The 23187-nt window shown below is 43.9% G+C and overlaps 1 long non-coding RNA gene across 1 annotated transcript; it reads right to left on the reverse strand.

Moving 5' to 3' along the window:
* Window positions 1–21147: 21147 nt before the first annotated feature.
* LOC133238228 (uncharacterized) lies at window positions 21148–22863 on the reverse strand. The gene is made up of 2 exons (XR_009733475.1): window positions 22012–22863; window positions 21148–21439 (listed from the first exon to the last, which is right to left on the reverse strand). It is a non-coding gene; the product is annotated as an uncharacterized LOC133238228 (long non-coding RNA).
* Between the last annotated feature and the right edge of the window lie 324 nt (window positions 22864–23187).

Below are 23187 nucleotides of genomic sequence, written 5' to 3' on the forward strand. Positions count from 1 at the left end.
TATCTCTAATTTTCTTGAGGAGATCTCTAGTCTTTCCCATTCTGTTGTTTTCCTCTATTTCTTTGCATTGATCACTGAGGAAGGCTTTCTTATCTCTTCTTGCTATTCTTTGGAACTCTGCATTCAGATGTTTATATCTTTCCTTTTCTCCTTTGCTTTTCGCTTCTCCTTTTCACAGCTATTTTACATATATCCCCTCCCTTTCGAACTTCCCTCCCATCTCCCTCTCCATCCCACCCCTCTAGGTTGATATAGAGCCCCTGTTTGAGTTTCCTTTGCCATACAGCAAATTCCCATTGGCTATCTATTTTACATATGGCGATATAAGTTTCCACGTTACTCTTCCCATACATCTCACCCTCTCCTCCCCTCTCCCCATGCCCACAAGTCTCTTCTCTATGCCAGTTTCTCCACTGCTGCCCTGTAAGTAAATTCTTCAGTACCATTTTTCTAGATCCCATATATATGCATTAGAATACGATATTTATCTTTCTTTTTCTGACTCACTTCACTTCGTATAATAGGTTCTAGGTTCATCCACCTCATTAGAACTGACATAAAGGCATTCCTTTTTTTGGCTGAGTACAACTGTTATGTCTTCCTCTTGGACTGATCCCTTGATCATTATGTCATGTCCTTCCTTATCTCTTGTAATATTATTTATTTTAAGGTCTATTTTGTCTGATATGAGGATTGCTACTCCAGCTTTCTTTCGCTTCCCATTTGCATGGAATATATTTTTCCATCCTCTCACTTTCAGTCTATATGTGTCTTCAGTCTGAAGTGGGTTTCTTGTAGACAGCATATGTATGGGTCTTGCTTTTGTATCCATTCAGCCAGTCTGTGTCTTTTGGTTGGAGCATTTAATATATTTACATTAAAAGTAATTATTGATATATATGTTCCTATTGCCATTTTCTTAATTGTTTGGGGTTGATTTTGTAGATTTTTTCTTTCTCTTGTATTTTCTGACTATATAAGTCCCTTTAACATTTGTTATAATGCTGGTTTGGTGGTACTGAATTCTCTTAAATTTTGCTTGTCTGAAAGGCTTTTTATTTCTCCCTCAATTTTGAATGAGATTCTTGCTGAGTACAGTAATCTTGGTTGTATATTTTTCCCTTTCAGTACTTTAAATATATCCTGCCATTCCTTTCTGGCCTGCAGAGTTTCTGCTGAAATATCAGCTATTAAACATATGGGGTTTCCCTTGTCTGTTACTTGTTGCTTTTCCCTTGCTGCTTTCAGTATTCTTTCTTTGTGTTTAGTCTTTGTTAGTTTGATTAGTATGTGTCTTGGCATGTTTCTCCTTGGGTATATCCTGTATGGGACTCTTTGTGCCTTTTGGACTTAATTGACTATTTCTTTTTTCTTACTGGGGAAATTTTCAACTATAATCTGTTCAAAATTTTTCTCATATCCTTTCTCTTCCTCTTCTTCTTCTGGGACCCATATAATTTGAATGTTGGTGCACTTGATATTATCCCAGAGGTCTCTGAGACTATCCTCAATTCTTTTCATTCTTTTTACTTTATTCTGCTCTTCCACCATTTTATCTTCTAGCTCACTGATTCATTCTTCTGCTTCAGATATTCTGCTATCGATTCCTTCCAGAGTATTTTTAACTTCAGTACTTGTCTTGTTTGTCTCTGTATGTTTACTCTAATTCTTCTAGGACTTTGTTAATTGATTCTTGCATTTTATCATTTTGTTTTCAAGGGTTTTGATCATCTTTACTATCATTATTCTGACTTCTTTTTCAGGTAGTTTGCCTGTTTCTTCTTCATTTGTTTTTACTTCTGTGTTTCTAATTTGTTCCTTCATTTGGGTAATATTTCTCTGCCTTTTCATTTTTTTTTTTAACTTATTGTGTTTGAAGTCTGCTTTTTCCAGGCTTCAAGGCTGAATTCTTTCTACCTTTTGGTTTCCGCCCTCCTAAGGTTGGTCCAGTTGTTTGTGTAAGCTTCGTATAGGGTGAGATTTGTGCTGAGTTTTTGTTTGTTTGTTTGTTTTTCCTCTGATGGGCAAGACTGAGTGAGGTGGCAATCCTGTCTGCTGATGACTGGGTTTGTATTTTTTTGTTTGTTTGTTCTTTAGATGAGGAATCCTCCACAGGGTGCTACTGGTGATTGGGTGATGCCGGGTCTTATATTCAAGTGGTTTCCTTTGTGTGAGTTCTCACTATTTGATACTCCCTAGGGATAGTTCTCTGGTAGTCTAGGGTCTTGGAGTCAATGCTCCTACTCCAAAGGTTCAGGGCTTGATCTCTGGTTAGAACAAAGATAGCACAAGTGGTTTGTTATGGCATAAAGTGAGATTAAAACAAATACCCAAAAACAAGAAATCAAAGATGAACCTCAGACAAATGGTAGTTACACTATCAGGCAAATAATAATTAAAATAATGGAATATACACATATACATATACACCTGCAAGCAAAGTCAAAACAGTCCAACAAAAATAAAGTACAGTAGATTGACCTGGCAAACAAAGGAAATCAAAAATTATATTTACCACTTAAGAACAAAACTAACTGGAAAGCAAAACTGAAGCAAGGTGCTAACTGGGGAATAAAGGAATAAAACAAAACTAACAAATATGTTGAGAGGAAAGGAAAGAAAGAAAAGAAAGCAAGAATAGATATACAAAGTTAAATAGAGGTAGATAATGAAGATTTATATACATTAAGGATTAACTGCAAGGGGAAAAGAACAACAGGAAAGAAAAACAAAGGAATAAATGTAGAAAAAATATAATAGGTTTAAAAAAATTAAAATTATAAAAAAGAGAAGAGAAAAAATAGTAAGAAGAAAGAAAAAAAGAGGAAAACTCCTGCAAAAACCTAAGGTAGAGGCAGAGGTTTATAACAATAAAAAGTGTGACTGAATATACACATATATATATATATATATAAGCAAAATCAAAACAGTCCAACAAAATAAAGTACAATAGATTGACACAGCAAACAAAGGAAAGCAAAAATTATATTTACCACTTAAGAACAAAACTAACTAAAGCACAAACAGAGGTTTATGACAACACTAAAAATTATGACTGAGGGGAAAAAAAGCTCAAAAGTTTAATTAGATTTTATGCTGCTGCTAAGTCACTTCAGTTGTGTCCGACTCTGTGCGACCCCATAGACAGTAGCCCACCAGGCTCCCCCGTCCCTGGGATTCTCCAGGCAAGAACACTGGAATGGGTTGCCATTTCCTTCTCCAATGCAGGAAAGTGAAAAGTGAAAGTGAAGTTGCTCAGTCGTGTCCGACTCTTAGCGACCCCATGGACTGCAGCACACCAGACTCCTCCGTCCATGGGATTTTCCAGGCAAGAGTACTGGAGTGGGGTGCCATTGCCTTCTCCTGGGAGGACACTGGGATATACGAAATACCAGGCACAGCAAGATGACTGGCCAAAGGAAGCCCAGAAGAAATGCCCCATAAAAGTGATTCAAACTGAAATGGGGATCCAAGTTCTTTGTGGAGCCACAGAATGAACTTGGCAAACACTCAAGGTAGTGAGCAGACAGGATTTATTTCAAAGAGAACAAAAGTACAAAGCTCTCAGCACAGACACTGAGAGGGGTGAAATGCCCATGAAAGCTGAATCCATAGTAGTCTATACCCTTAGTAGTATTGATCTGTATATTTCTGTTTGGTTCTTACCCTTAGCATATGTCATTTTTAACCAATTAACGTAAAGGTTCAGTTCAGTCACTCAGTCATGTCTGACTCTGAGATCCCATGGATTGCAGCACGCCAAGATTTCCTGTCCATCACCAATGCCTGGAGCTTGTTCAAATTCATGTCCATCGAGTCAGTGATGCCATCCAACCGTCTCATCCTCTTTCATCCCTTTCTCCTCCTGCCTTCAATCTTTCCCAGTATCAGGGTTATTTGTAATGAGTCAGTTCTTTGCATCAGGTGGCCAAGGTTTTGGAGCTTCAGCTTCAGCATCAGTCTTTCCAATGAATATTCAGGACTGGTTTCCTTTAGGATGAATTGGTTTGATCTCCATGCAGTCCAAGGGGCTCTCAAGAGTCTTCTCCAACACCACAGTTCAAAAGCATCAATTTATCAGTGTTCAGCCTTCTTTATGGTTCACCTTTCACATCTATACATGACTACTGGAAAAACCATAGCGTTGAAAATATGGACCTTTGTCAGTTACAATGTTCATTTTAACATTTCTGTGATTTCCTTTGATTCTCAGATTCTTCATTTAGTCCCTGTCCTGTGAACTTTTCTTATGACCCCTGGCCATTTCACAATGGACGAGATGTATGGGCTAAAAGTTAATGTTCACCTGTTGTTTTTCTCTCAGATATATTGGGCAGAAGTTAACTCTTACCCTTTCCCAGATCTGAAGGTTTGTAATTTATCAGACCAAGGACACATTCCCTTGAGTGCCAGGAAATCAGGACACACAGTGTAGTTTTAGGTTAATGGAATGGGATATTTATTTTAAAAGGTTGAGATCTCAGGGATTCAACACTAACTGCCTAGAAATTCCTACCTTAAAACTACAAGGGCGTGACTTTCTCTCTAGGTCCACCTAGCTATCGATCCACATGTACTCTTTTCCCTAATAAACACTTCACACGTTTCACTAACTTTCTGGCTCTATGTGGAAACTGATAGGGCCCGCATGGGGTCTCACTGTTAAGATGGCTCATTATGCTGACCTCACAAACAAGGAATAAAATCACAGTGATCCTTGAGTCTGACCAAATTGCACAAATGACATTCTGTTTTCTCACTGGTGCCTACCTTTTCAAAGCTACAAGACCACCAGATTCCAGACCTCCGGCTACCACAGGACTCAACTACAGGTTAAAAATTAACCATCCCTACAGAGAATTTTTCATTGGTGGGGTATAAGAAAGACCCTGTCAGAAAGGGAGGACACTGGTTCTCCCTAAGGGCCAGTCACCTTCTCTTTTCTCTCTAATAAATTTCCTTTTTCTTGCCTGACTGCTGGCTCGGTCTCTTTTTCTCTGCACTTGCCTTACATTCTGGTGCCGAAACCTGGGAGAGAAGATCCACCGCATCTGTGTGGGCTCCTCTCACAAGCCCACCTCCAGTGGTCCCCTCCCTTGGACCTTGCTGAGAAACTGAGATGAGCTCCTGGAAGAGACTCTCCACTTGCCTTGCTGGACTGACATCCACACACCAGCCCACTTTTCACCCATTAGTTACAAGGGTGAGTGAAATCCCATTCCCTTGGATCCTGTCTCTCTCGCATCGTGTCCATCCTAGTGCTAGGCTGGAGGGTCCCCATGGCCCTTGGGTCCTCGGCCTTGTGCCCCGTCGGACTTTGAAATGGGGCATGCCCATTTCAAAGCAGACTATTATTACTCTCTGAGAAAGTCCTGAGAACAGGGAGCCTTTTCTCTCAGGCCTTTCTCCTCACTTTCTCTCGCCCTTGTCTAACCTCCATATTCAGCTGCAATGGGAAATTCTCAATCCCAGGCCTCAAAATTGACTCTTCTGGGATGCCTTCTCCGAAACCTAAAAGCCTCGGGCTTCCAAGGGGAGATAAGACCAAAAAGACTTACTTACTATTCTAACACTGTCTGGCTGCAACACAGACTTGATAATAGATCCCTGTTGCATAGGAACCTGCAATGTCAGGTCCATGAATCAAAGCAAATTGGAAGTGGTCAAACAGGAGATGGCAAGAGTGAACATTGACATTCTAGGAATCAGCAAACTAAAATGGACTGGAATGGGTAAATTTAACTCAGATGACCATAATATCTACTACTGTGGGCAGGAATCCCTTAGAAGAAATGGACTAGCCATCATAGTCAACAAAAGAGTAAGAAATGCAGTACTTGGATGCAATCTTTAAAACAACAGAATGATCTCTGTTCGTTTCCAAGGCAAACCATTCAATATCACAGTAATCCAAGTCTATGCCCCAACCAGTAACACTGAAGAAGCTGAAGTTGAACGTTTCTATGAAGACCTACAAGACCTTTTAGAACTAACACCCAAAAAAGATGTCCTTTTCATTATACGGGATTGGAATGCAAAAGTAGGAAGTCAAGAAACACCTGGGGTAACAGGCAAATTTGGCCTTGGAATATGGAATGAAGCAGGGCAAAGGCTAATAGAGTTTTGCCAAGAAAATGCACTGGTAGTAGCAAACACCCTCTTCCAACAACACAAGAGAAGACTCTATACATGGACATCACCAGATGGTCAACACTGAAATTAGATTGATTATATTCTTCGCAGCCAAAGATGGAGAAGCTCTATACAGTCAACAAAAACAAGACCAGGAGCTGACTGTGGCTCAGATCATGAACTCTTTATTGCCAAATTCAGACTGAAACTGAAGAAAGTGGGGAAAACCACTAGACCATTCAGGTATGACCTAAATCAAATCCCTTATGATTAGACAGTGGAAGTGAGAAATAGACTTAAGGGACTAGATCTGATAGATATGAATGCCTGAAGAATGATGGTCAGAGGTTCATGACATTGTACAGGAGACAGGTATCAAGACCATCCCCATGGAAAAGAAATGCAAAATAGCAAAATGGCTGTCTGAGGAAGCCTTACAAATAGCTGTGAAAAGAAGAGACGTGAAAAGAAGAGACATGAAAACAAAGGAGAAAAACAAAGATATAAGCATCTGAATGCAGAATTCCAAAGAATAGCAAGAAGAGATAAGAAAGTCTTCCTCAGCGATCAATGCAAAGAAATAGAGGAAAACAACAGAATGGGAAAGACTAGAGATCTCTTCAAGAAAATTAGAGATACCAAGGGAACACTTCATGTGAAGATGGGCTCAAAAAAAGGACAGAAATGGTATGGACCTAACAGAAGCAGAAGATATTAAGAAGAGGTGGCAGGAATATACAGAAGAACTATACAAAAAAAGATCTTAATGACCCAGATAATCATGATGGTGTGATCACTCACCTAGAGCCAGACATCACAGCCAGAATGTGAAGTCAAGTGGGCCTCAGGAAGCATCACTATGAACAAAGCTAATGGAGGTGATGGAATTCCATGGAGCTATTCCAAATCCTGAAAGATGATGCTGTGAAAGTGCTACACTCAATATGCCAGCACATTTGGAAAACTCAGCAGTGGCCACAGGACTGGAAAAGGTCCGTTTTCATTCCAATCCCAAAAAAGGCAATGCCAAGGAATGTTCAAACTACCGCACAATTGCACTCATCTCACACACTAGTAAAGTAATGCTCAAAATTCTCCAAGCCAGGCTTCAGCAATACATGAACTGTGAACTTCCAGATGTTCAAGCTGGTTTTAGAAAAGGCAGAGGAACCAGAGATCAAATTGCCAACATCTGCTGGATCATTGAAAAAGCAAGAGAGTTCCAGAAAAACATCTATTTCTGCTTTATTGACTATGCCAAAGCCTTTGACTGTGTGGATCACAATAAACTGTGGAAAATTCTGAAAGAAATGGGAATACCAGACCACCTGATCTGCCTCTTGAGAAATCTATAAGCAGGTCAGGAAGCAACAGTTAGAACTGGACATAGAACAACAGACTGGTTCCAAATAGGAAAAGGAGTACGTCAAGGCTATATATTGCCATCCTGCTTATTTAACTTCTATGCAGAGTACATCATGAGAAATGCTGGGCTGGAAGAAGCACAAGCTGGAATCAAGATTGCCGAGAGAAAAATCAATAACCTCAGATATGCAGATGACACCACCCTTAAGGCAGAAAGTGAAGAGGAACTCAAAAGTGTCTTGATGAAAGTGAAAGTGTAGAGTGAAAAAGTTGGCTTAAAGCTCAACATTCAGAAAACGAAGATCATGGCATCTGGTCCCATCACTTCATGGGAAATAGATGGGGAAACAGTGGAAACAGTGTCAGATTTTATTTTTGGGAGCTCCCAAATCACTGCAGATGGTGACTGTAGTCATGAAATTAGAAGACGCTTACTCCTTGGAAGAAAAGTTATGACCAACCTAGATAGCATATTGAAAAGTAGAGATGTTACTTTGCCAACAAAGGTCCATCTAGTCAAGGCCATGGTTTTTCCAGTAGTCATGTATGGATGTGAGAGTTGGACTGTGAAGAAAGCTGAGCGCCGAAGAATTGATGCCTTTGAACTGTGGTGTTGGAGAAGACTTTTGAGAGTCCCTTGGACTGCAAGGAGATCCAACCACTCCATTCTGAAGGAGATCAGCCCTGAGATTTCTTTGGGAGGAATGATGCTAAAGCTGAAACTCCAGTACTTTGACCACCTCATGAGAAGAGTTGACTCATTGGAAAAGACTGATGCTGGGAGGGATTGGGGGCAGGAGGAGAAGGGGACGACAGAGGATGAGATGGCTGGATGGCATCACTGATTCGATGGACATGAGTCTGAGTGAACTCTGGGAGTTGGTGATAAACAGGGAGGCCTGGCGTGCTGTGATTCATGGGGTCGCAAAGAGTCAGACACGATTGAGCGACTGAACTGAACTGACTGAAGGTAAGGGAACTAGAGAAGGCTTGGTTCGGAGAAAGAACACGACTGATACTGTACAGGAACAGATCAACTTTAATGAGGTGAAAAGAGGGAGCAGTCAGATCAGTGAGCTGCTGCACTAAGTCAAGAAAAGAGTAGGTGTATATAGAAAACATATACATGTGGAGATTCATTGTTATTAGGGGGTCTGTTTGTGGACAGCTGGAGAAGGAAATGGCAATCCACTCCAGTATTCTTGCCTGGAGAATCCCATGGACGGAGGAGCCTGGTAGGCTACAGTTCACAGGGTCACAAAGAGTCTGACACAACTGAGCGACTTCACTTTCACTTTACGGACAGAGGTTCATGACATTGTACAGGAGATGGGGAACAAGACCATCCCCACGAAAAAGAAATGCAAAAAAGCAAAATGGCTGTCTGAGGAGGCCTTACAAATAGCTGTGAAAAGAAGAGAAGCAAAAAGCAAAGGAGAAAAGGAAAGATATACCCATTTGAATGCAGAGTTCCAAAGAATAGCAAGGAGAGATAAGAAAGCCTTCCTCAGTGATCAGGGCAAATAAATAGAGGAAAACAACAGAATGGGAAAGACTAGAGATCTCTTCAAGAAATTTAGAGATACCAAGGGAATATTTCATGCGAAGATGGGCTCAATAAGGGACAGAAATGGCATGGACCTAACAGAAGCAGAAGATATGAAGAAGAGGTGGCAAGAATACCCAGAAGAACTGTACAAAAAAAGATCTTAATGACCCAGATAATCATGATGGTGTGATCACTCACCTAGAGCCAGACATCTTGGAATGTGAAGTCAAGTGGGCCTTAGAAAGCATCACTACGAACAAAGCTAGTGGAGGTGATGGAATTCCAGTGGAGCTATTTCAAATCCTGAAAGATGATGCTATGAAAGCGCTGCGCTCAATATGCCAGCAAATTTAGAAAACTCAACAGTGGCCACAGGACTGGAAAAGGTAAGTTTTCATTCCAATCCCAAAGAAAGGCAATGCCAAAGAATGCTCAAACTACTGCACAATTGCACTCATCTCACATGCTCAAAATTCTCCAAGCCAGGCTCCAGCAATATGTGAACCATGAATTTCCAGATGTTCAAGCTGGATTTAGAAAAGACAGAGGAACCAGAGATCAAATTGCCAACATCTGCTGGATCATTGAAAAAGCAAGAGAGTTCCAGAAAAACATCTATTTCTGCTTTATTGACTATGCCAAAGCCTTTGACTGTGTGGATCACAATAAACTGTGGAAAATTCTGAAAGAGATGGGAATACCAGACCACCTGACCTGCCTCTTGAGAAATTTCTATGCAGGTCAGGAAGCAACAGTTAGAACTGGACATGGAACAACAGACTGGTTCCAAATAGGAAAAGGAGTACATCGAGGCTGTGTATTGCCATCCTGCTTATTTAACTTCTATGCAGAGTACATCATGAGAAACACTGGGCTGAATGAAGCACAAGCTGGAAATAAGATTGCTGGGAGAAATATCAATAACCTCAGATATGCAGATGACACCACTCTTATTGCAGAAATTGAAGAACTAAAAAACTTCTTGATGAAAGTGAAAGAAGAGAGTGAAAAAGTTGGCTTAAAGCTCAACATTCAGAAAACTAAGATCATGGCATCTGGTCCCATCGTTCATGGCAAATAGATGGGGAAACAGTGGAAATTATGGCTGACTTTATTTTGGGGGGCTCCAAAATCACTGCAAATGGTGACTACAGCCATGAAATTAAAAGACGCTTATTCCTTGAAAGGAAAATTATGACCAACCTAGACAGCATATTCAAAAGCAGAGACATTCCTTTGCCAACAAAGGTCCATCTGGTCAAGGCTATGGCTTTTCCAGTAGTCATATATGGATGTGAGAGTTGAACTACAAAGAAAGATGAGCACCAAAGAATTGATGCTTTTGAACTGTGGTGTTGGAGAAGACTCTTGAGAGTCCCTTGGACTGCAAGGAGTTCCAACCGGTCCATCCTGGAGGAGATCAATCCTGAGTGTTCATTGGAAGAACTTCTGTTGAAGCTGAAACTCCAATACTTTGGCCACCTGATACAAAGAACTGACTCACTGGAAAAGACCCTGATTCTAGGAAAGATTGAAGGTGGGAGGAGTAGGCTGGATGGCATCACAGACTGAATGGACATGAGTTTGGGTAAACTCCGGGAGTTGATGATGGACAGGGAGTCCTGGTGTGCTGCAGTCTCTGGGGTTGCAAAGAGTCAGACACGACTGAGCCACTGAACTGAACTGTTTTTCCTCAAGGTTATTTTGATTAGTTAGCTTCTAACAACTGGGGCAAGGAATTCCTAAGACCAGCCAGAGACTGGGACCAGCTGGGAGCTGAACGTAATCAATCTTAATGTTCATTCCTTTCTTCGGGGGAGAAAGTTCTTTATTCTTTATAGAATGGGGGGGGGGGCGGGGAATCCAGATGCGAGTTTTAACTCCAGGCTATTTTTGAGCCATGTAGCTTTTCTTCAGTCCCAATGGCCAGAAAACCGAACTCTTGATTTTAATACTCTACGGGACCTCAATAACTTCTGCTGGCGCAATGGCAAGTGGTTAGAAATCCCTTACGTTCAGGCTTTCTTTGCTCTCCACTCTCAAGCCTCCCTCTGTGAATCCTGTTCTACTTCTCAAATACTCTTAGCCCACTCTGGGCCGCATCCTCCTAACACAATGTCTCCCAATCCCTGTTCAGACTTTTCTTCTTCTTTCGACCCCCTTCGGACCACAGCCCATCCCTTACTGCTCCCAATCCCCTTGCAGCCGCTCCAGATCCACATCCACAACCTCCACCTTACACCCCCTCCCTCCCTCCTTCTCAAGTGTGGGCAGTCACCACCACCACCTGCAGCTCCCAACCCTCCTCCCCTGCTTGTGCCAGAGGCAAGCTCTGAGACCTCAGCTCCACCCTCTACCCCGAGGGTCCCAGGGCTTTACCCTGACCTCCCTATATCCCCTCCCTGTACCAGGTCAGGAACAACTTTAAAACAGGAAACTTCACAACAGGACCCTACTCCTTTCCCAACTCCACCCCTCCCTTTATGGGAAGTAGCCAGAGCAAAATACATTGTTCAGGTTTATGTCCCATATTCCCTCAACGATCTATGTCAGACTGAACAGCATCTTGGCTCTTTCTCCTCAGACCCAGATAATTATCTAAAAGAATTCAAGTATCTTACCCAGTCTTACGACTTAACCTGGCATGGTATTTACATCATCCTTTCCTCCACTCTTCTCCCAGAAGAGAAGGAACGAGTATGGCAAGTGTCTCAGGCGCATGCTGATGAGATACACAGGACAGAGGGCACTAAGCCTGTAGGGGTGATGGCTGTCCACTGAGATTATCCCAACCGGGATTATCAGGCAGGGAGACCTGGATGAGCAGCCTGTAATCATACGGTTGCTTGCCTTATTGTGGGCCTTCAAAAGGCAGGGCATAAAGCTGTCAATTTTGATAAGCTCTGGGAAATAACAAAGACTAGATGAAAACCCGGCACAATTTCTAGCCAGGTTAACAGAAGCACTACAAAAATATACAAAATTAGACCCCACTTCAGCAGAGGGCACCATTGTCCTTAACACTCATTTTATCTCCCAGTCGTCCTCAGATATCTGAAAGAAACTAAAAAAGGCAGAATAAGGCCCTCAAATCCCTCAACGAGACCTTTTAAATTTAGCCTTCAAGATTTTCAATAACCGGGAAAAACAGGCAAAGCTAGAGAAGGCCCAATGAGATCAGGCCAAAAGCCACCTTTTAGCCACTGCCCAACATGGCTCCAAACCTCCATCAACCAACAAAGAAAGGGAGCCGCCTGGGCCCTGCTTCAAATGTGCAAAGAAGGCCAGTGGGCCCATTCATGCCTAGAGTCAAGGCCCCTTCCAGGTCCAGGTCCCAGCTGAGTCATAAAGGGACACTGGAAGGTCAACTGCCCGAATCGCCCTCCAGGGATCTGGACATCCCCTCCTGGTCCCGAGCAGGAGTCCTCCAACCCAGCTCTGCCCAGGCTCCTTGGACTCACTGCTGAAGACTGAAGGTGCCCAGGGACCCAGGCCCCAACTCTCATCACCTCTACAGGGCCCAGGGTAACTCTTACAGTGGCAGGCAAGCCAATCTCCTGTCTCATTGACACAGGGCCACTGATTCTGCTAATGCCTGCCTACTCCAGAAAAACCAAGGTCTCCCAGGTCTGTTATGTGGGTTGACAGTTTAATATCTACACCACGAAAAACCGAACCTCTACCTTGCACACTTCAAGATACCCCATTTTCCCATTCTTTTCTCATCCCCCCAAAAGGCCCCACTCCTATTCTTGGGAGAGACATTCTCTTAAAATTCAAAGCCTCTATTACTATCCCAAGCCTACCATCTGATCTAGCCTGGTTACAGTTCCTCAACCCCACCTCCTGTCCCCCTGCCCCATTGTCTTCCTGGTCCGTAAATGCCATAGTTTGGGATACAGACAACCCATCTGTTGCCTCTCACCATGCTCCAATTCATATCCATCTCAGTTCAGTTCAGTTCAGTCGCTTAGTCGTGTCCGACTCTTCGCGACCCCATGAATCACAGCATGCCAGGCCTCCCTGTCCATCACCAACTCCCGGAGTTCACTCAGATTCACGTCCATGGAGTCAGTGATGCCATCCAGCCATCTCATCCTCTGTCGTCCCCTTCTCCTCCTGCCCCCAATCCCTCCCAGCATCAGAGTCTTTTCCAATGAGTCAACTCTTCGCATGAGGTGGCCAAAGTACTGGAGTTTCAGCTTTAGCATCATTCCCTCCAAAGAAATCCCAGGGCTGATCTCCTTCAGAATGGACTGGTTGGATCTCCTTGCAGTCCAAGGGACTCTCAAGAGTCTTCTCCAACACCACAGTTCAAAAGCATCAATTCTTCGGTGCTCAGCCTTCTTCACAGTCCAACTCTCACATCCATACATGACCACTGGAAAAAACATAGCATTGACTAGACAGACCTTTGTTGGCAAAGTAATGTCTCTGCTTTTCAATATGCTATCTAGATTGGTCATAACTTTCCTTCCAAGGAGTAAGCGTCTTTTAATTTCATGACTACAGTCACCATCTGCAATGATTTTGGAGCCCAGAAAAATAAAGTCTGATACTGTTTCCCCATCTATTTCCCATGAAGTGATGGGACCAGATGCCATGATCTTCGTTTTCTGAATGTTGAGCTTTAAGCCAACTTTTTCACTCTCCACTTTCACTTTCATCAAGAGGCTTTTGAGTTCCTCTTCACTTTCTGCCATAAGGGTGGTGTCATCTGCATATCTGAGGTTATTGATTTTTCTCTCGGCAATCTTGATTCCAGCTTGTGTTTCTTCTAGTCCAGCATTTCTCATGATGTACTCTGCATAGAAGTTAAATAAGCAGGGTGACAATATACAGCCTTGACGTACTCCTTTTCCTATTTGGAACCAGTCTGTTGTTTCATGTCCAGTTCTAACTGTTGCTTCCTGACCTGCTTATAGATTTCTCAAGAGGCAGGTCAGGTGGTCTGGTATTCCCATTTCTTTCAGAATTTTCCACAGTTTATTGTGATCCACACAGTCAAAGGCTTTGGCATAGTCAATAAAGCAGAAATAGATGTTTTTCTGGAACTCTCTTGCTTTTTCAATGATCCAGCAGATGTTGGCAATTTGATCTCTGGTTCCTCTGCCTTTTCTAAAACCAGCTTGAACATCTGGAAGTTCACAGTTCATGTATTGCTGAAGCCTGGCTTGGAGAATTTTGAGCATTACTTTACTAGTGTGTGAGATGAGTGCAATTGTGCGGTAGTTTGAGCATTCTTTGGCATTGCCTTTCTTTGGGATTGGGATGAAAACTGACCTTTTCCAATCCTGTGGCCACTGGTGAGTTTTCCAAATGTGCTGGCATATTGAGTGTAGCACTTTCACAGCATCATCTTTCAGGATTTGAAATAGCTCCACTGGAATTCCATCACCTCCACTAGCTTTGTTCGTAGTGATGCTTTCTAAGGCCCACTTGACTTCACATTCCAGGATGTCTGGCTCTAGGTGAGTAATCACACCATCATGATTATTTGGGTCTCTTAAAGCTCTTTTTTGTACAGTTCTTCTGCGTGTTCTTGCCACCTCTTCTTAATATCTTCTGCTTCTGTTAGGTCCATACCATTTCTGTCCTTTACTGAGCCCATCTTTGCATGAATTGTTCCCTTGGTATCTCTAATTTTCTTGAAGAGATCTCTAGTCTTTCCCATTCTGTTGTTTTCTTCTATTTCTTTGCACTGATCACTGAGGAAGGCTTTCTTATCTCTTCTTGCTATTCTTTGGAACTCTGCATTCAGATGCTTATATCAAAGACCCCTCTAAATTCCCCAATCAACTACAACACCCCATCTCCCAAAAACATCAACAAGGATTAAAGCCTATCGTCACTAAACTCCTACATCAGGGTCTCTTGCACCCAACTCACTCTCCCTATTAACACCCATATCCTACCTGTCAAAGAGCCAAATGACTTCTATCACCTGGTCCAGGACCTGAGACTTATCAATGCGGCCATTATCCCCATACACTCAGTAGTTCTAAATCCTTATACTCCTCTCTCTCAGTCCCTCTTCCAGCACCCACTTCACTGTTCTAGACTTCAAAGAGGACATCTTTACTATCCCTTTACACTCACTCTCAAGACCTCTGTGCCTTTACCTAGACTGATCCAGACAATCACTGCTCCCAACAGCTGACATGGACAGTCCTCCTACAAGGCTTTCGTGATGGCTCTCATTTCTTTGGCCAAGGTCTCGCATCAGACCTAACCTCTTTTGATCTTACTCCGAGTACTGTCCTCCAATATGTGGATGATTTCCTTTTTTGTAGTCCTTCACTTACACACTCTCAACAACACACTATACAACTTCTCAATTTTCTAGGTGATCGAGGCTATTGAGTGTCTGCCACCAAGGTTCGGCTCTCTCTTCCTAGAGTCACCTATCTCAGAGTCCTTTTAACACCAACAAAAAGATATATTACTACCGATAGAAAGTCCCTTATATCCACCCTACCACTCCCTACATCAAAAACAGGGATCCTGTCCTTCTTGGGGTTAGCTGGATAGCTACACCTCTGGATTCCTAATTTTGCCCTCTTGGCATAACCCCTATATCCAGCCACCCAAGGAGATCTTTCAGAACCCCTAGAGCTAAAATCAAATGTCCCTTAGGCAAGCCATTGTCTCAGCCCCAGATCTAACACTTCCTGACCTTTCTCACCCCTTTATACTCCACACTACTAAGAGACAAAGAATTGCCCTAGGAGTTTGGGGACAAAACCAGGGCCCCTCCTTCACCCCTGTCACTTATCTATCAAAGCAATTAGATTCCACAGTTAGAGGATGGCGGGCCTGCCGACATGCTCTGGCAGCAGCTGTGCGCCTCACTGGGGAAAGTAAAAATCTGACTTTTGGAGCACCCATTGTCATTTGTTCACCACAAGACTTTAAGGACTTACTTTCTCACAAATCCATGACCCTTCCTATCTCCTTCACACATCCAACTAATTCATGTCACCCTTCTCGAATCTCCCGAGTTCTCCTTTGAACACAGTCCTACTCTCAATCCTGCCACCCTTATCCCTACTTCTGAGCCCCACATCCATACTTGCAAAGAGGCATTAAAAGACCTGATGCCCCACTTCTCCCACATTTCCTCAACTCCTTTAAATAACCCTGACTTTACTTGGTATATTGATGGCAGTTCCTCTTCAACATCATAAGGAAAAAACGTAGCTGGATAATGCAATTGTCTCTGACACTGAAATTACTGAATCCCAATCTCTACCCTTGGGAACCTCTTCGCAAAAGGCAGAACTTATTGCACTAACTAGAGCCCTTACCCTCGCAGCTAACAAGAGAGCAAACATATGCATTGATTCTAAACATACTTTCCACACCATATACTCACATGCTGCCATCTGGAAGGAACAAGGGCTCCTATCTATTAAAGGCTCTCCTACAACTAATGCCCCACTTGTACTTCGACTTTTAACAGCAGCTAACACACCAACTGAAGTAGGGATCACTCATTGCCGAGGTCACCAGGTGGCCTCAGACCCCATTTCCTGGGGCAATGATACCGCAGACAGAGAAGCAAAACAAGACTCACTTTGATCATCAGCTCAACAACATATAATAATTGCCAACATAAAGCCCCTTTACCTCCCTGAGGGAAAAACATGATATGACAAGAGGGACCACAACCACAAGGAGACTGGTTACAAAAACAGGGCTGCTATGTCCTTCCCCAATCTCAGGCCACACAGATTCTTACAGATATTCATCAGGCCCTACAGGTCAGTTCAGTTTAGTCGCTCAGTCACGTCCAACTCTTTGTGACCCCATGAATCGCAGCACGCCAGGCCTCCCTGTCCATCACCAACTCCTGGAGTTCACCCAGACTCACGTCCATCAAGTCGGTGATGCCATCCAGCCATCTCATCCTCTGTCATCCCCTTCTCCTCCTGCCCCCAATCCCTCCCAGCATCAGAGTCTTTTCCAATGAGTCAACTCTTCACACGAGGTGGCCAAAGTATTCGGGTTTCGGCTTCAGCATCAGTCCTTCCAATGAACACCCAGGACTGATCTCCTTTACAATGGACTGGTTGGATCTCCTTGCAGTCCAAGGGACTCTCAAGAGTCTTCACCACCACAGTTCAAAAGCATCAATTCTTCGGCACTCAGCTTTCTTCACAGTCCAACTCTCACATCCATACATGACCACTGGAAAAACCATAGCCTTGACTAGATGGACCTTTGTTGGCAAAGTAATGTCTCTGCTTTTCAATATGCTATCTAGGTTGGTCATAACTTTCCTTCCAAAGAACAAGTGTCTTTTAATTTCATGGCTGCAATCACCATCTGCAGTGATTTTGGAGCCCCCTAAAATAAAGCCTGACACTGTTTCCCCATCTATTTGCCATGAAGTGATGGGACCAGATGCCATGATCTTAGCTTTCTGAATGTTGAGTTTTAAGCCAACTTCTTCACTCTCCTCTTTTACTTTCATCAAGAGGCTTTTGAGTTCCTCTTCACTTTCTGCCATAAGGGTGGTGTCATCTGCATATCTGAGGTTATTGATTTTTCTCCTAGCAATCTTGATTCCAGCTTGTGCGTCTTTCAGCCCAGTGTTTCTCATGATGTACTCTGCATAGAAGTTAAATGATCAGGGTGACAATATACCGCCTTGACGTACTCTTTTTCCTATTTGGAACCAGTCTGTTGTTCCATGTCCAGTTTTAACTGTTGCTTCCTGACCTGCATATAGGTTTCTCAAGAGGCAGGTCAGGTCATCTGGTATTCCCATCTCTTTCAGAATTTTCCACAGTTTATTGTCATCCACACAGTCAAAGACTTTGGCATAGTCAATAAAGCAGAAATAGATGTTTTTCTGGAACTCTCTTGCAGTTACAGAAGACTGACCTTCCCCCCTTATCCTAAATCAAAAAAGCTGGGAAGATAGGGCCCCATAGGGGCTCATTGATAAGATGGCTCATTACATTGACCTTGCAAACTAAGAATAAAATCACAGAGATCCTTGAGCCTGACCAAACTGCCCTAAATGACATTCTGTTTTCTCACTGGTGCCTACCTTCTCAAAGCTACAAGACCACCAGATTCCAGACCTCCAGCTACATGACCACAGGACTCAACTACAGGCTAAAAATTAACCACCCCTTCAGAGAATTTTTCATTGGTGGGGTGTAAGAAAGACCCTGTCAGAAAGGGAGGATGCTGGTTCTCCTTAAGGGCCAGTCACCCTCTCTTTTCCCTCTAATAAATTTCCCTTTTCTTGCCTGACCGCCTGGCTTGCTCTCTTTTTCTCTGCACTCGCCTTACTTTATTTCTACACAGCTGATGGGCCAGGGCCTTCTCACTGGCAGCTGTTCCAGGTGGTTGAGTGGCTAGGATCCAGCTCACTCACTGCCATGGCCTGAATTCAATCTTGGGCTGGGAACTGAAACTCTGCTTCAAGATGCCACAGGTGGAGGTCACCTGTGATCTTATTGGTGCCAAAACTGGGAATTCAAAGTAAACCCAGCTTATTCCATCTGTTCCTTTAGGCCTCTGACTTTTACTCTTGCCCTCTTCCCCTTGTTCGCTGCTTTACCTTCTATTGAAGTCCAACCCTGCAGGCCTTGTCCTGCCCTAGGACCCTTGCCAAAATGCCTGCACTCTTTTTTCCCAAGATGGATTCCAGCTCAGAGGACAATGGAGGTGGTGAGGGCTTCGCAGCATTTATTATGGGGTGGTGCCCCTCCTCCTTTTTGACCTCCAAGGAGCCTTTCTGCATATGTGCAATGTCTCCCTTGTCCCAAGGATGGGAAATATGTGACCTCTTGATCTCTTGATCCCTTTTGATCTCTTCCATGGCTGTTATCTTAAAGTGTCCTCAAGAGACAAAGCCTGGCTATTGACCTGTTTCTGTTGTTATTTCAAAGAATAGCAAAGAGAGATAAGAAAGCCTTCCTAAGTGATCAATGCAAAGAAATAGAGGAAAACAACAGAATGGGAAAGACTAGAGATCTCTTCAAGAATATTAGAGATACCAAGGGAACATTTCATGCAAAGATGGGCACAATAAAGGACAGAAATGGTATGGACCTAATAGAAGCGGAAGATATTAAGAAGAGGTGGCAAGAATACACAGAACTGTACAAAAAAGATCTTCATGATCCAGATAATCACGATGGTGTGATTACTCAACTAGAGCCAGACATCCGCGAATGGGAAGTCAAGGGGATCTTAAGAAGCATCTCTACAAACAAAGCTAGTGGAGGTTATGGAATTCCAGTTGAGCTATTTCAAATCCTAAAAGATGATGCTGTCAAAGAGCCATAATCAATATGCCAGCAAATCTGGAAAACTCAGTGATGGCCATAGGACTGGAAAAGGTCAGTTTTCATTCCAATCCCAAAGAAAGTCAATGCCAAAGAATGCTCAAATTACCGCAAACTGCACTCATCTCACATGCTAGCAAAGTGATGCTCAAAATTCTCCAAGCCGGGCTTCAACAGTGCGTGAACCATGAAATTCCAGATGTTCAAGCTGGATTTAGAAAAGACAGAGGAACCAGAGACCAAATTGCCAACATCTGCTGGATCGTTGAAAAAGCAAGAGAGTTCCAGAAAAACATCTACTTCTGCTTTATTGACTATGCCAAAGCCTTTGACTGTGTGGATCACAACACACTATGGGAAATTCTTAAAGTTATGGGAATACCAGACCAACTGACCTGCCTCTGGAGAAACTGGTATGCAGGTCAAGAAGCAACAGAACCGGACATGGAACAACAGACTCATTCGAAATTGGGAGTACGTCAGGGCTGTATGTTGTCACCCTGCTTATTTAACTTCTATGCAGAGTACATCATGAGAAATGCTGGACTGGATGAAGCACAAACTGGAATCAAGACTGCGCCGAAGAATTGATGCTTTTGAACTGTGGTGTTGGAGAAGACTCTTGAGAGTCCCTTGGACTTCAAGGAGATCCAACCAGTCCATTCTAAAGGAAATCAGTCCTGAATATTCATTGAAAGGAATGATGTTGAAGCTGAAACTCTAATACTTTGGCCGCCTGATGTGAAGAACTGACTCCTTGGGAAAGACGGTGATGCTGGGAAAGATCGAAGGCAGGAGAAGGGGAGGACAGAGGATGAGAGGGTTGGATGGTATCACTAGCCCCAATGAACATGAGTCTGAGTAGGCTCTGCGAGTTGGTGATGTTCAAGGAGGCCTGGCATGTTCCAGTCCATGAGGTCACAGAGTCGACACTGCAGAAGACTGAACTGAACTGTTATTATTTCTATTTTGAAGTGCAGATGAGAGGCTGATTGTAAATTCTTAGCCTGGACCCCACCTTCCTCTTTCCTCAGGATATGTAAATAAATGCTATTTGTAAATGCATAGCCTGGAGCCTCAGCCAGGCTATGCTATCTATCTTGCCTCAGCCTCAGATAAGGAAGCAGCTCACAACCCCTGACCAAGTCCCAACCCACCCTACTCCCAACCCCTCAGGGAGTGACCAAGGGAAGCTTTATTTCTTTTTACTCCCTCCTGCATCAGTTGTTGTTCAGTCGCCCAGTCATGTCTGACTCACTGCAACCCCATGGACTGCAGCACCCCAGGCCTCCCTGTCCCTCACCATCTCCTGGAGTTTGCCCAAGTTCATGCTCATTGAAGCTCCAATACTTTGGCCACCTGATGTGAAGAACTGGACTCATTGAAAAATTTGGCCACTTGACTCATTGGAAAAGACCCTGATGCTGGGGAAGACTGAAAGCAGGAGGAGAAGAGGGCGACAGAGGATGAGATGGTTGGATGGCATTACCGACTCGATGGACATGAGTTTGAGCAAGCTACGGTTTTGTGGAATCCAGAGCTGCAAAACACACCTCAGAGGACACTCAAGACAGAGAAGTACAGTTTATTACGCCAGCAGGTCCAAGGGGAATCGGCTCCCAATAAGGACCCTAATGACTTCGGAGGGCTCGGTTTTATATTCACGTTATGTGATTGGTTACATGTACTTAGTTTTACAACATCAAATTGCAGGGAGAATTAACAATTAAAGTTAAAAGGGACTATACATCAAGGGGACATCGCTATCGTTAATCTAATTGAGACAACCAGACCTTCACTTCCAATCTTTGTTTGCCATCTGTAAGGGGGGGGTTTCCATGGAGACCTGGTTTTTCTTTAACAATGGTTTCCTCATTCCTGAACAAAGTTCAGGCCCAGTTCACATCATGACTTAAGATGGTTGACAGTCTCCAAGATGGAGTCCCTCTTGTTCTCCTCCCAGTGGCACCCAACACCAGGAACTGGTGAAGGACACGGAAGCTTGGTGTGCTGCAGTCCATGGAGTCACAAAGAGTTGGGCACGACTGAGTGACTGAACTGAACTGAACGTGAAGGAGTCTTTGGCCTGGAAAAGAAAACAAGGGTCTCAAAGGCCCTTGCTGAATCATCTAACTTTGGGGAAAACAAAACTTTAAGTCCCGCCCTGATGCTCCGGGCCAGTTTCATCTACCTGGGACTTATCACGCCCCACTCAAAACCTCCCACCCCCTGTTCAACTACAAACGCCATCTCAACTAAAGATTACTCAAAACGTCCCGCCTGACTAACATTTCCCTCATTGCTTCCACAACTTTGCTTTAAACATGAAGCCTCCCTGGTCCCTCTCATGCTAGGCCGACTGTTGCCCCTCCTTGCCTGAATAAAGGTAACCTACCTCCGCTGAGGTTGTTTCTCCTTTTCTGCCTCAGCCTGAGCTATACCTTTCATTCTTGGTGCCGAAACCGAGGAGAGAGGGCGAGGCAATCCTCTCTCTCTCTCTCTCCCCCTCTCATTGTTTTCCCTTTTCCTGGAATCTGGGAACGTGAACACCCACAGAGCTCCCTTTCTGCCAGGGCTCATAAGTCCCCCTCGGGGACGCCTAGTGCCTTTGTGAGCGATGCAAGCCTTGTCCTAAGACTTTATTGGTGCTTTACGTACCTCCAGGCCTCCGGCTCTATCCTCTTTTCTCTCTCTCTCTCTCTCTGAAGACCTCTGGAACAGGGAATTCTTGCCATTCGACTGCTCTACATGCAACACTCCACTCAAGCTGGCCCCTAGATTAAGGTAAGATCTGGATGGTGTTCTAGAGGTGCTCTAGAACCCAGTCCTCTCCAGGTCCCGGGGACTTCCGGCCTAAGGCCACTCTGTAGGCAATGGTGGGGGATGCTCCACCTCGTCACAGAGCTCTCTTTTCATAACTCATTGCGACTACGGGTGACGATTCGAACTCTCAATAGGAGCCTCTGCCTGCCTTTCAATTATAGGGTCTGGCCAATCTGTCCCAAAAGATTTCCCTCTGGCCTGTGTTCTCAAAAATCTCAAACCACTCTTACTCACTGAACTCAAAGCTAACCGCTTAAAACAACTCTGTATACAGATCTGGCCTCAATACCAATTGGACAATTAAGACTGCTGGCCTGAATTCGGCACATTTGACTTTAACATTCTTCAAAATCTCACCGACTTCCTTAAACAGAATGGCAAGTGGTGGGGGGTCCCACATACCCAAGACTTTTGGGTTCTTCAGAGCAGGCCCTCCCTATGCAAGGCCTCCTCCACCCACAAGGTCCTTCTATGCACCTGGCCTCCCAAGCAAAAGGACTCTCCTTCTTCAACTAACCGCCGATTGCGACCTTCTGCACCGCTGGAGTTCAACACCATGGATGAGGCCCCTCCCTACCAGCCACACTGCCAACCCTCTCCATCCAACTCACCTACTGACTCTGAAACCTCTCCTGACCCTCCCTCAACCCCGCTACCCCATCTCCCCAACTCCCCCTCCCCACTTCGCTCCTCCCCCACCTCACAACAGGGTCACATACCCAACACATGTGTACCCTAAGAGAGGTGGCAGGACCAGAGGGCCCCACTCAAGTCCACGTGCCATTTTCATTGTCAGACGGAGCCAGATAGAAGAAAAGTTAGGATCATTTTCTAAAAATCCTACCAGATACAGAAAAGAATTCCTGAGACTCTCCCAGGCCTATAACCTCACATGGAATAAAATATATATATCCTAAATTCCACTCTCACCCCAGTGAAAAGCAGTGAAAGCCCATGCCAATCACTTACATAACCAAGACCAGGATAGACCAGTTGCTGATGAGGCAGTGC

This window comes from Bos javanicus, chromosome 25, assembly GCF_032452875.1.
Source record: "Bos javanicus breed banteng chromosome 25, ARS-OSU_banteng_1.0, whole genome shotgun sequence".
NCBI lineage: Eukaryota > Metazoa > Chordata > Mammalia > Artiodactyla > Bovidae > Bos > Bos javanicus.